At 42.4% G+C, this 12,896-nt stretch overlaps 1 protein-coding gene and 1 pseudogene across 5 annotated transcripts in view; one reads left to right on the forward strand and one right to left on the reverse strand.

Annotated features, from left to right (window-relative positions):
• Positions 1 to 12,896, forward strand: part of RNF157 (ring finger protein 157) — a 78,116-nt gene that overhangs the window by 5,793 nt on the left and 59,427 nt on the right. The window lies entirely within an intron of this gene.
• LOC101325688 (NHP2-like protein 1 pseudogene) lies at positions 4,146 to 7,501 on the reverse strand (annotated as a pseudogene).

The following is a 12,896-nucleotide window of genomic DNA, read 5'->3' on the forward strand; positions in this document are numbered from 1 at the left end:
CTTTCGAAACCTCCAGTATTTTTGCTTTATTTGTACTTTACTTCATTAAGAGCAGACTGATTTCTTTCACTTCTTGATTTTGTCTTGTGATTTGGGGCCTTTCACTTACTTATATGATGGTGGTTGTGTTCTTTTGTTCTTGAGCGTCTCTTTTCTCTTTCTGTTTATTGCCATCAGTGCACATTCTTGGGCACCTGCTACGTGTTTATCATGCGTTGTGCTGTGCACCAGTGTATAGATTCTGATCCTGTGATCTTGATGCCTGTGGCAATCAGCAGGATAGAAGCCCTCAGAATCAACTTTGTAATTCATGATGTGGGTCACAGAAGGGAGGATTAACAATATAAGCTATTTGATGGCTGTATCAGCCAGGGTTCTCCAGAGAAAGAGAACCAATGGGAGATAAATACATATAATTGGCCTCCATTATTGTGGGGGCTGGCAAGTCTGAAGTTGGTAGGGCAGGCCAGCAAGCTGGAAGCTCAGACAGGAGTTGACATTGTATTCTTCAGTCTGAAATCTGTAGGACAGTCTGCCAGATGAGAAACTCAGGCAGGATTTTTATGTTAGTCTTAAAGCAGAATTTCTTTTTCTCCAGAAAACCTCAGTTTCTGCTCTTAAAGCCTTCAACTGATTGGATGAAGCCCACCCACATTATCAAGGGTAATCTATTTTACTTAAAGTCAACTAATTATAAATGTTAATCACATCCAGAAAATATCCTTGCAGCAACATCTAGATTAGTGTCTGGACGAACAGCTGACCACCATAGCCTAGCCAAGGTGACATAAAAATTAACAGTCATAGTGGCTTCGTTTTTTTTTTTTTGGGCCATACCCCGCAGCCTTATGGGATCTTAGTTCCCCAACCAGGGATTGAACCCACGCTCTCAGCAGTGAGAGTACAGAGTCCCAACCACTGAAGTGCCAGGGAATTCCCAGTGGCTTCTTTTATTTTTTTTTATAAGTTTATTTATTTATTTATTGGCTGCATTGGGTCTTCGCTGCTGTGCGCGGGCTTTCTCTAGTTGCGACGAGCGGGGGGCTACTCTTCATTGTGGTGCGTGGGCTTCTCATTGTGGTGGCTTCTCTTATTGTGGAGCACGGGCTCTAGGCATGCGGGCTTCAGTAGGTGTGGCACGAGAGCTCAGTAGTTGTGGCTCACAGGCTCTAGAGTGCAGGCTCAGTAGTTGTGGTGCATAGGCTTAGTTGCTCCGCAGCATGTGGGATCTTCCCAGACCAGGGCTTGAACCCGTGTCCCCTGCATTGGCAGGCAGATTCTTAACCACTGCGCCACTAGGGAAGTCCCCCTAGTGGCTTCTTATTTTAACAAGTTATTCTTGCTAAATAGGTGCTGAGCTCAAGTTTTTAGTTTCTGAAAGAGCGCTTGTGCTGGGAAAACATATTTTTAAAAGTCTAAAAATTGCAGTCTTTAAAAATCATTATTTAAAAATTACGCTCCTTCCTGGACTTCCCTGGTGGTCCAGTGGTTAAGAATCCGCCTTCCAATGCAGGGGACACGGGTTTGATCCCTGGTCGGGGAGCTAGGATCCCACATGCCACAGGGCAAGTAAGCCTGAGAGCTACAACAAAGAGCCCACATGCCGCATGAAAGATCTCGTGTGCCACAACTAAGACCTGATGCAGCCAAAAATAAAAAAATCAAAATTACACTCCTTCCAAAATTTCAGTGCTTATCATCTAGTATCAAAGATAGAATGCAGGCATACAGAGATAAATAAGAATACAGAATATACCATGACCAGGGATCTATCTCAGGAATGCAAGGTTGGTTTAATATCTGAAAAATCAATCAGTGTTAATACACCATATTGGTAGAATAAAGAATAAAAGCTACATGATCATCTCAATAGATGCAGACAAAACGTTTAACAAATCCAACACCTTTTCAAGATGAAAAACACTCAGCAAACTTGTAATAGAAGAGTACTTCCTCAATCTGATACAGGGCATCTACGAAGAGCTCATAACTACCACTCTACTTAAAGGTGAGATACAGATGCTTTCCTGCTAAGATCTAGAAGAAGACAAGGACGCCTGCTTTTGCCATTCAGTATTAACTGGGGATTCTAACTAGTACAATAAGGCAAAACAAAGAAACACATTTTTTAAAAAATTTAAGGCCACCAGATTGTAAAGAAAAAAGTGAAACTGTCTTTATTCATAGATGACATGATCCTATGTATAGAAAATACCAAAGATTCCACAAAAAAACCTACTAGAACTAAAATATGAGTGAGGAACATTGCAGATACAAGATCAGATCAACACACAAAAATCAACTGTGCTTTTATATACAAGCAATAATCTGAAAATGAAATTAAGGAGACTGTTGCCATTCCCAGTAGCATCAAAAAGAATACCGTTCTCAGGAATAAATTTCACATAGTAAGTATATGATTTGTACAATGAAAATTCTAAAATGTTGCTGAGATTGATGCTTTAACTAAAAAAGTTTAAAGAGATCTAAATAAATAGACGTTTCATGTTCATGGAATGGAAAACTCAGTATTGTTGAGATGCCAGTGTTCTCCAAATTGATCTGAAAATTGAGTACATTTTCTGGTAAAATTCCAACAGACCTTTTTTTTTTTTTTTTTTTGCGGTATGCGGGCCTCTCACTGTTGTGGCCTCTCCTGTTAAGGAGCACAGGCTCCGGACGCACAGGCTCAGCAGCCATGGCTCACAGGCCCAGCCGCTCCGCGGCATGCGGGATCTTCCCAGACCGGGGCACGAACCCGCGTCCCCTGCATCGGCAGGCGGACTCTCAACCACTGCGCCACCAGGGAAGCCCTCCAACAGACTTTTTTGAAGAAATTGACCAGCCAATTCTAAAATGTATGTGGACATTCAAAGGACCTAGAATATCCAAAACAATTTTGAAAAGGAAGAGCAAACTTGGAGGATTTTCACTACCCAATTCCAAAAATTACTATCAAGCCATGGTGTGGTATTGGTACAACAAGAAGCATATAGATCAGGGACTTCCTTGGTGGCCCAGTGGTTAAGACTTCACCTTCCAACACAGGGGGTGTGGGCTCGATTCCTGGTCGGGGAGCTAAGATCCCACTGGCTTGCTGCCAAAAAACCAAAACATAAAAGAGAAGCAATATTGTAACAAATTCAACAAAGACTTTAAAAATGGTCCATATCAAAAAAGAAAAAATAACTTAAAAGAAACAGCATGTAGATCAATGGAACAGAATTGCAAGCCAGAAATAAATCCTTATATATACGCTCAGTTGATTTTGACAGAAGTACCAAGACAATTCAACAGGGAAAGGATAGGTTTTTCAGCAAATGGTGCTAGTACAACTGGTATTGACAAGCAAGAAAATGAACTTAGACCCTTTCTCCACATGACCAAAAATTAACTCACAATGGATCACAGAATGAAAATACTACCCACAGAATGGGAGAAAATATTTGCAAATCTTATGTATGGTAAGGGATTTATATCTAGAATTATATAAAGAACTTGTACAATTCAAAAAACAAAAAGACAACCCGATTAAAAAAGGAGCAAAGATCTTGAGTAGACATTTGTCCAACAAAGATATACAAATGGACAGTAAGCACGTCAACAATGAAAAGATGCTTAACATCATTGGCTGTTAGGGAAATGCAACTCAAAACTACGGTTAGATAATACTTCATATCCATTAGGATAGTGATAACTTAAAAAACAAATAGTAGGGCTTCCCTGGTGGCACAGTGGTTGGGAGTCCGCCTGCCGATGCAGGGGACACGGGTTCGTGCCCCGGTCCAGGAGGATCCCACATGCCGTGGAGCGGCTGGGCCCGTGAGCCATGGCCTCTGGGCCTGCGCATCCGGAGCCTGTGCTCCACAACGGGAGAGGCCGCAGCCTGCATATCAGAACAAAACAAAACAGAACAAATAGTAAGTGTTGGTGAGGATGTGGAGAAATTGGAATTCTGGTCCCCTGCTGGTGGGAATGTAAAACGGTACAGTTGCTATGGAAAACAGTTTGGTTTTTTTTCCAGATTTAGCGCTACAATCTTTTATAACCATAGAAGGTAGCTGGAAATACTAGATGCTAACAGACAATATGATACATAACCCCTGGGGTAGGAGTCAGCAGGGAGTTTGACAGAGACCACCTGTTTAGACTAAGAGCCTTTCAGTGGATTGCTAGATGGATTGGATCTGCTGCTTCAGTTGTGAGCGTTCTTTGATGGTGACAGAGCAGGCGATGACAGGCCTGGAGACCCCACCGGCTCGCCCCAGGGCCTGCCTGGAACGCACAAACACACAGGGCACGTTCTTGTCCTCACATAGCAGTGGGAGGTGCAGCATGATCTCCAGGGGCTCGGCATCTGCAGCCATCGCAGTGAACTCAGAGATGTCTCTGTTGAGGGTTTCGGTGGCCTCACTGGCTCCTTTTCGAAGCTGCTTGTAGTTACATGATGGCTGAATGAGGTCCAGTAGTTTCTTGGTGAGGTGGGCATCTGCAAGAGGGTAGGCCTTCAGATTTACATCAGCCTCAATCTTGGCTCCAGTTCCATGGTATCGTCATTGGTCAAGGAGCACAGGCGATGTCAGAGTTGGAGCCCTCACCGCTGCAGAAAGCTCTATGGAAAACAGTTTGACAGTGCCTCAAATGTTCATTACTTCATAACTCAGCAATTACAGTCATATGTTACACACACACACATAATATATATATGCCCAAGAAAAATGAAAAAAAAATCCACACCAAAACATGTACTTGAATGTTCGTAGCAGCACTGGTCGTAATAGCTAAAAGGTGGAAACAACCCGGATGTTCATCACCTGGTGAATGGAACAACTGATAAAATGTGGTAAATCCATGCAATGGAGTGTTACTTGGCAACAAAAAGGAATGAAGTATTGATATTTGCTACAGCTTGGATGAAACTTGAAAAGCACTGATGTTAAGTGAAAGAAGCCAGAGGCAGAAGGCCATATATTGTATAATTCCATTTATATGATGTGTCCAGAAGCGGCAAATCCATAGACAGAAAGGAGATTAGTGGCTGCCAGTGGCCGGGGGAGGGGGAAATGAGAAGTGACTGCTAATGGGTTTCTTTCTGGGATAATGAAAATGTTCTGAAATTAGATAGTAGTGAATAGTTGCATAACTCTGTGAATATACTTAAAAAACCATTGAATGGTACACTTTAAATAGGTGAATTATATGGTATGTGAATTATAGCTCAATAAAACTTTTTTATTGTTACTTTTAAAAATATTTATTTATTTCTTTGGCTGCTCTGGGTCTTAGTCGCGGCATGTGAGATTTTCGTTGCGGCGTGCAGGATCTTTTAGTTGTGGCGTGGGGATCTAGTTCCCTGACCAGGGATTGAACCCAGGCCCCCTGCATTGGGAGAGTGGAGTCTTACCCACTAGACTACCAGGGAAGTCCCAAAGCTGTTTTAAAAATGGACCTAACTTCAAGAGCTAAAACTATAAAACCCCTAAAAGAAGACATAGGAGAAACTATTTATTCGTTTCAGATTGGGCGGAGTTCTTTGATACATTGCCAAAAGCAAAATCCATAAGAGAAAAAACTGATAAATTGGATTTCTTCCAAATTAAAAATGTTTCTACTTCAAAAGACAACATTAAGGAAATGAAAGGACAAGCCACCTTCTGAATGAAAACATTTGCAAAACACACAAAGGATTTACTTCCAGAATATATCGAGAACTTTTTACAGCTCAGTATTAAGAAGACAACCCAATTTACAAATGGATGAAAGAGTTGAATAGACATTTCACCAAAGAAGATACAGGAATGGCCAATAAAGACATGGAAAGATGCTCAGCATTAGTAGTTATTAGGGAAACACAATTAAAACCACAATGAGATAGCACTTCAAAACCACTAGGAGAGCAACAATAAAAAAGACAATATCAAGTGTTGGTGAGAATGCAGAGAAATTGGAATCCTTGTGCATTGTAGATGGGGATGTAAAATGGTAACAGCCAGTTTGGAAAAGAGTTTGGGAGTGTCTTAAAAAGTTAGGGACTTCCCTGGTGGCACAGTGGTTAAGAATCCACCTGCCAATGCTGGGGACATGGGTTAAAGCCCTGGTCTGGAAAGATCCCACATGCCGCGGAGCAACTAAGCCCCGTGCACCACAACTACTGAGCCTGCGCTCTAGAACCCGCGAGCCGCAACTACTGAACCTGTGTGCCACAACTACTGAGCCCTCACGCCTAGAGCCCATGCTCCACAACAAAAGAAGCCACTGCAGTGAGAAGTTCATGCACCACAACGAAGAGTAGCCCCCGCTCGCTGAAACTAGAGAAAGCCTGCACGCAGCAACGAAGACCCAACACAGCCAAAAATAAATAAATAAATAGAAAAAGTTAAACATAAATTTACCTGATGATCTAGCAATTGCACCCCTATGAATCTATCCAAAAGAAATGACATAGATACAAAGATATGTATGCAAATGTTCATAACAGCATTGCTCATAACAGCCAAAAAGCTGGAAATAATCCAAATGTCCATCAACTGGTGAATGGATTAATAAAATGAGGTATATTCATACATTGCAATACTATTCAGCAATTTAAAGGAACGAACTATTGATATATGCTACACGATGCGGGTTAACCTCAAAAACATTGTGGTAAGTGAAAGAAGCCAGATACAAGACGGTGTATTATTGTATGAGTCCATTTATATGAAATGGCTAGAAAAGGCAGATATGTAGAGATAGAAAGCAGAGCAGTGTTTACCTAAGGCTGGGGATGGGAGTGGGAATTAGTTGTAAATTGTCATGAGGGAGCATTTCGGGGTGGTGTTTTCAACTGGATTGTGGTGGTAGTTGATTGTAGGATGGATGAATTTTATTCTGTGTATATTATACCTCAATAAAGCTGTTTTTAAAAATAACAGTACAGGGCTTCCCTGGTGGCGCAGTGGTTGAGAGTTTGCCTGCCAATGCAGGGGACATGGGTTCGTGCCCCGGTCTGGGAAGATCCCACATGCCACGGAGTGGGGCCCGTGAGCCACGACCGCAGAGCCTGCGCGTCCAGAGCCTGTGCTCCGCAACGGGAGAGGCCACAACAGTGAGAGACCCGCGTACAGCAAAAAAAAAAAAAAAAAACAGTACAGAGTGGTTTATGCCAATTGAATAAAATAAAGAGAAGAGCTTCATCATTAAGGGTGGGGCTCTTGAGAGCTAATGGCCTTGAAGGTAGACTTTGAAGGCAGGTAGAGCTCTCCAATAGTCCAATGTGGAGAATAGTATTAGTAGTGGGTAAAGGTCGCCGATGGTATTGATAGATACAGAATTACAGGTAGGAGCCAAATTTGAGAGGAAGCAAATGGTGTTTTAAGGAAGATTTATCTCTTAGAGGGATAGCTTGTGGGGAGAAAACACTGGAAGCATAGAGACTTGCTAGGAAAGTTACCTGGTAACTCACTGTAATCAAACTTGGAAAGGGCTGAGGTCTTGACGGGGTGCTTTGCACGAAGCACATGTTCACGGTTTTTGTAGCTTTGATGCCTGTACTGTTTTTAGCTTGGGAGCCAGAGAAGTGAGGCCCCGTTGACAGAAATTGGGAATATGGAGCAGAAACTGCTTTTGAATTGATTCCCAAATGTCGGCCAGGGCTTTACCGCTCCTCAAAATCTAGGTAGATTTGGGACTTCCCTGGCGGTCCAGTGGTTAAGACTCCACGCTTCCACTGCAGGGGGCGTGGGTTTGATCCCTGGTTAGAGAACCAAGATCCCGCATGCAGCACTGTGCGGCCTAACTAACTAAATAAATAATCTAGGTAGATTAGACAGAAACCCACCTATTCTCCCAAATCAGAGTACAGACTTCTGATGCCCCCTCAGAGATTTCTGTGAATTCCCAGGTGACATGTTATGACCATGTTGGCCCCGGAGCTCCAGCTTGCTGTCTTGGCCTCATAACAAATGTAACATTGGTCCATTATTCAGTTTCTCCAAAAAATTCCATTCACATAAATTATTCGAAGTGTGGATTCTAGGGCTTCCCTGGTGGCGCAGTGGTTGAGAGTCCGCCTGCCGATGCAGGGGACACGGGTTCGTGCCCCGGTCCGGGAAGATCCCACATGCCGCGGAGCGGCTGGGCCCGTGAGCCCTGGCCGCGGAGCCTGCGCGTCCAGAGCCTGTGCTCTGCAACAGGAGAGGCTGCAACAGTGAGAGGCCTGTGTACCGCCAAAAAAAAAAAACAACAAAGTGTGGATTCTAGTAAAGATTTGTAGGGGGATGATGAAGTTTGGGCTTACATTGGAGAAATACAAACTCCCTAATTGTATGTCAACTAGGGAGTTTTACTGGCTCTTCAGCTCACCAGTCCTGGCCTTCCTCTGTCTTAATGTCTCTTTTCCTCTTACCTCTCCTTTTTTGGACTCTTCTCTTTATTATTTCCCCTGAGAAAAAAAACAACTTACTGGGACTTCCCTGGTGGTCCAGTGGCTAAGACTCTGTGCTCCCAACGCAGGGGGCCCGGGTTCAATCCCTGGTCAGGGAACTAGATCCTGAATACCGCAGCTAAAATCCTGCATGCCACAACAAAGATCCCACATGCCACAACTAAGACCCGGTGCAGCCAAGTAAATAAATAAGTGAATAAATAAATAAAACAAATTACAAAGTAGTTTGAGTGCCATTAACAAGCAACAAAAGCACCCATACTCTTGGCGTGCCATTCTCCATTCTAAGTAGCTCGTGAATGTATATTCCAAAAAAAAATTAAGCCTTCCCTAAGAGGAGTTCTGGTGCCAACTCTTAAGATAAAATGCCTTTCATTCCACCTCCTTCCAGAAGAAAAGGTTATTCACTGAGTTTGAGGCAAAGAAGGGATACCCAGGTAAAAGATACGGCAGGTGGTTAAAGATTTGGACTGAAACTCCAAAGAAAGATCAGAGACAAAGGTTTGGGAGTTGAGGACAGCAAAGGAGGGCCAACGTGTATTAATTGCCCGCTGCGCCTAGCCAGCTGCATAAATGTTATCTTATTAGATCCCAACAGCAATCCTTGGAAAGGGGTATTATTATCTCCATTTTACAAATAAAGAAGCCAATGCGGGACTTCTCTGGTGGCCCAGTGGGTAAGAATCCATGCAGGGGGCCTGGGCTCGATCCCTGGTTGGGGAACTAGATCCCGCATGCATGCCGCAACTAAGAGTTCGCATGCCGTAGAGAAGATCCCGTGTGCCGCCAACTAAGACCCGTTGCAACCAAAATAATAAATAAAGCTAATGCTCAAAAAAGTTAAATGATTTGTCCGAGGTCACACAGCTAGTAGACGGTGGCATCAGGACCAAATCCAGCTCTGTCTTAAGTCAAAGCCTTTGCTTTGATTCTGTGAGGAAGAGAGAGAGAGGAAGAATGAAAAAAAAGCAGAGGATGGAGCTCCTAGAGACATATCCATGTTTGGGGCTGGGTGGAAAAGTGGGGCAAGAAGAAGAAGACTCAGAAATTCGTGTTGAACTCTTCTGAGCGTTCGTAAGGTGAATGAATTGTGGGAAAAGACAGTTGGCCTCTTTGGTATTCCAGAGAAGAGTTTCAGTGCAGTGGTGGAAACTGTTGTAAAGATTTGAGGGGAAAAAAAAAAAAAGATTTGAGGAGTTGTTGGATGTGGGGTGGGAGCAGACAGAGGATGAACTGGTGGATGATGGATGGGTGAGCGGGTGGGTCTTAAGGCACGGCAGATGGAACTTGTTTTTGTATTTGTTTTTTTAGTCAGGGAGGGAAGACATTTGTAGAATGAGGCAAGTGGCCAGCGGAGAGAGGGGAATAGAAATCTTGAGAAAGAACGATGGTTTTTGATGAGGTCTGGAGGACATAGAGGCAGTTGGGAATGAGAACCCAGGTGAAGAAGTTAACCTTGGAATGGGGAAAAGAGGAATATCTTCTTGAGACGGGAAGGAAGTATGAATAGAAGTATGGGGAGGTTGTAAGGTGATGAAACTTTCGTAATGGAGAAGGGTTTGGGGGTTTTTTGGGGGGCTGCGCTGTGCGCGGCATGCAAAATCAGTCTCCAACCAGGGATCGAACCCGTGCCCCCTGCAGTGGAAGCACGGAGTCTTAACCACTGGACGACCAGGGAAGTCCCTGGAGAAGGGTTTTGAGGGAGTGCCACAAAAGAAAAGGAAGACGGGTAGAGGGGTCAGGTTTGGGGACTTGAGAATGTGGGAAAGGTTTGGGTCCATTGATATGTGCCTTGCTGTAAATACTGTAAAGCTACAGTTGTTAAAACTATGTTGTACTAGTTCAGAATAGAATAGAATTCAGATCTAGGTATATATAGCATGATAAAAATAGCATTTCAAATTAGTGGGGGAAATGGAATAGTCAGTAAATGGTGTTAGTAAAATTTCCTATTTGGAAAAAAAAAATTCTTATCCCATACAGTCCGTGAGGACAAATTCCAGATGTAAAAACAATCAAATAGAAAGAAAAAAAAAAAAGCAGGCAAGCAACATAAACTAGAAAGAATAGGGAGTGTTTATCAGTAGGGAAACAGTTAATTCAATGTGGGCACTCATTGGGATTACAGTGTAATGGTTAAGAGTACACACAGGCTCTGGAATAAAAATAGCTGGATTTGGGGCCTGACACTGCCTCTTACTAGCTGTGTGACCTTGGACAAAGTACTTAAACTGTCTGTGCATTCAATTCCTCTTTGGTAAAATTAAAAGAAAAAAAATTAGTAACACCCACCTTATAGGATTTTGAGGGATAACCTATATAATACTTGTTAGTACAGCACTGGTATAGAGTAAGCCCTCAATAAGAGGTGGTTATTATGTAGTCATTAAGAACAATGAGGTCGGGAATTCCCTGGCGGTCCAGTGGTTAGGACTCTGGTGCTTTCACTGCCGAGGCCCGGGTTCAGCCCCTGGTTGGGGAACTAAGATCCCGCAAGCTGCTCGGAGCGAACGGGTCAAAAAAAAAAAAGAACAATGAGGCAATGAGGTCAATCCATAAGTACAGACCTGGAACGATGCCTACAGTACATTAGGGAAAAAAGCAACATGCAGATCAATATCAGTAATATCCCAATTAGGTTAAATATCAAAATAAAGCAAAACAGAAAACCTGAATGTGTTTATATATGTATAGGAAAATCTGGAAGGCTGCAAACGGATTGTTAATAATGGAGTTACCTTTCATAGTGTTGGATTATTACTTTTTAAATTACGTACTTCTTTGTTGTTTTTTTTTTTTGCCAAAGACAGGTATTACTTATATAACTTTTCAATTTTGTTTATTTAATTTATTTTTGGCTGTGTTGGGTCGTGGCTGCTGGGCACGGGCTTTCTCTAGTTGTGGCGAGCAGGAGCTACTCTTCGTTGCGGTGCGTGAACTTCTCATTGCAGTGGCTTCTCTTGTTGTGGAGCACGGGCTCTAGGCACGTAGGCTTCGGTCGTTGTGGCACGTGGGCTCAGTAGCTGTGGCTCGAGGGCTCTAGAGCACAGGCTCAGTAGTTGTGGCGCACGGGCTTAGTTGCTCCAAGCCCCGCGGCAGGTGGGATCTTCCCGGACTAGGGCTCCAACACCTGTCCCCTGCATTGGCAGGTGGATTCTTAACCATTGCACCACCAGGGAAGTCCCTATAATTTTTTTAAATAAGTGAAAAACATGAATAACAAAAGCAGCATTGTAGCATTAGAATTGACTTGAACAGTTAGAGATGTTTAAATACAATTTTGTTACTTTCCTTTTATTTTTGTGACCTTAAGCTTAAAGTATGTTATTGAGATGCCATGTAGATGAAGATTTTTCAGATATATGAAAACGTAACAGGATTTCCATAGCCAGTTTTTCCATAATTTTTAAATTTATTTTTTAAATTTTTCCCCATATTTTAATTTTGTATGAAGTTATTTTTAAGTACAATTCCATTTTCTCCAATAATCAAGGATATAACTCCATTGGTCCAAAAGTAAATAGGTGAAGATTAGTATTTTTCACTTATAGGCAGGATATCTAATTTATTTTACTGTGACCTCAATTTTTAAAAAAATACCAAAAGAAGGGAAGATTGATTAGAGATCTTGCAATAAAAACTCCCAATTAGGGGCTTCCCTGGTGGCGCAGTGGTTGAGAGTCCGCCTGCCGATGCAGGGGATACGGGTTCGTGCCCCGGTCCGGGAGGATCCCACATGCCGCTGAGCAGCTGGGCCCGTGAGCCATGGCCACTGAGCCTGCGCGTCCGGTGCCTGCGCTCCGCAACGGGAGAGGCCACAGCAGTGAGAGGCCCGCGTACCGCATAAAAAAACACAAACAAACAAACAAAAAAAACTCCCAATTAGCATGAGATAGTGACTAAAATCCAAAATATATTTTGCTTCATCTTTTACTCTATACAAATTATCACAATTTTATTGCTTCCTCAGCAGCGTCTTTGAATTTTGTTAGTTTTATAAAATATAAAGTTTCAAAAACCTTAAAATCTTTGATTTGGAATCATGCCATGACAATAAATAAATTGCTATTACCTAGAGGCCTAAACAGTTGGGTTTTTTCCCCTAACCCTTTTTCTGTAGACCAACATATTTCAGTAATATCATAGATTTGGAAAGAAAAGTTATTTTAAATTAGAATAAAATTAGAGTTTCTGTTTGTTAACATTTAGGGAACCCTTTAAATACAGAGTTGTAGAAAGACGGGAAGGAGGTTTAACTACCCTTTATTGCGTGATGTGGTAATACATAGTGGTTTGGTGGCAAATGTCCGAATATCTCACTGGGACAGACATAAATTCTGGAATTCACTGAGCAACACTGAATTTCATTGTGATGTTAGGAATATGCCCTAATATCTTAATTCACTGGGTAAATTATTTAAGTTAGTGAATTCTAAGATATTTCTCTTTGTTCTCTTGCTGAGTAACAAAT

This window comes from Tursiops truncatus, chromosome 20 (assembly GCF_011762595.2).
Source record: "Tursiops truncatus isolate mTurTru1 chromosome 20, mTurTru1.mat.Y, whole genome shotgun sequence".
NCBI classification, from domain to species: Eukaryota; Metazoa; Chordata; class Mammalia; order Artiodactyla; family Delphinidae; genus Tursiops; species Tursiops truncatus.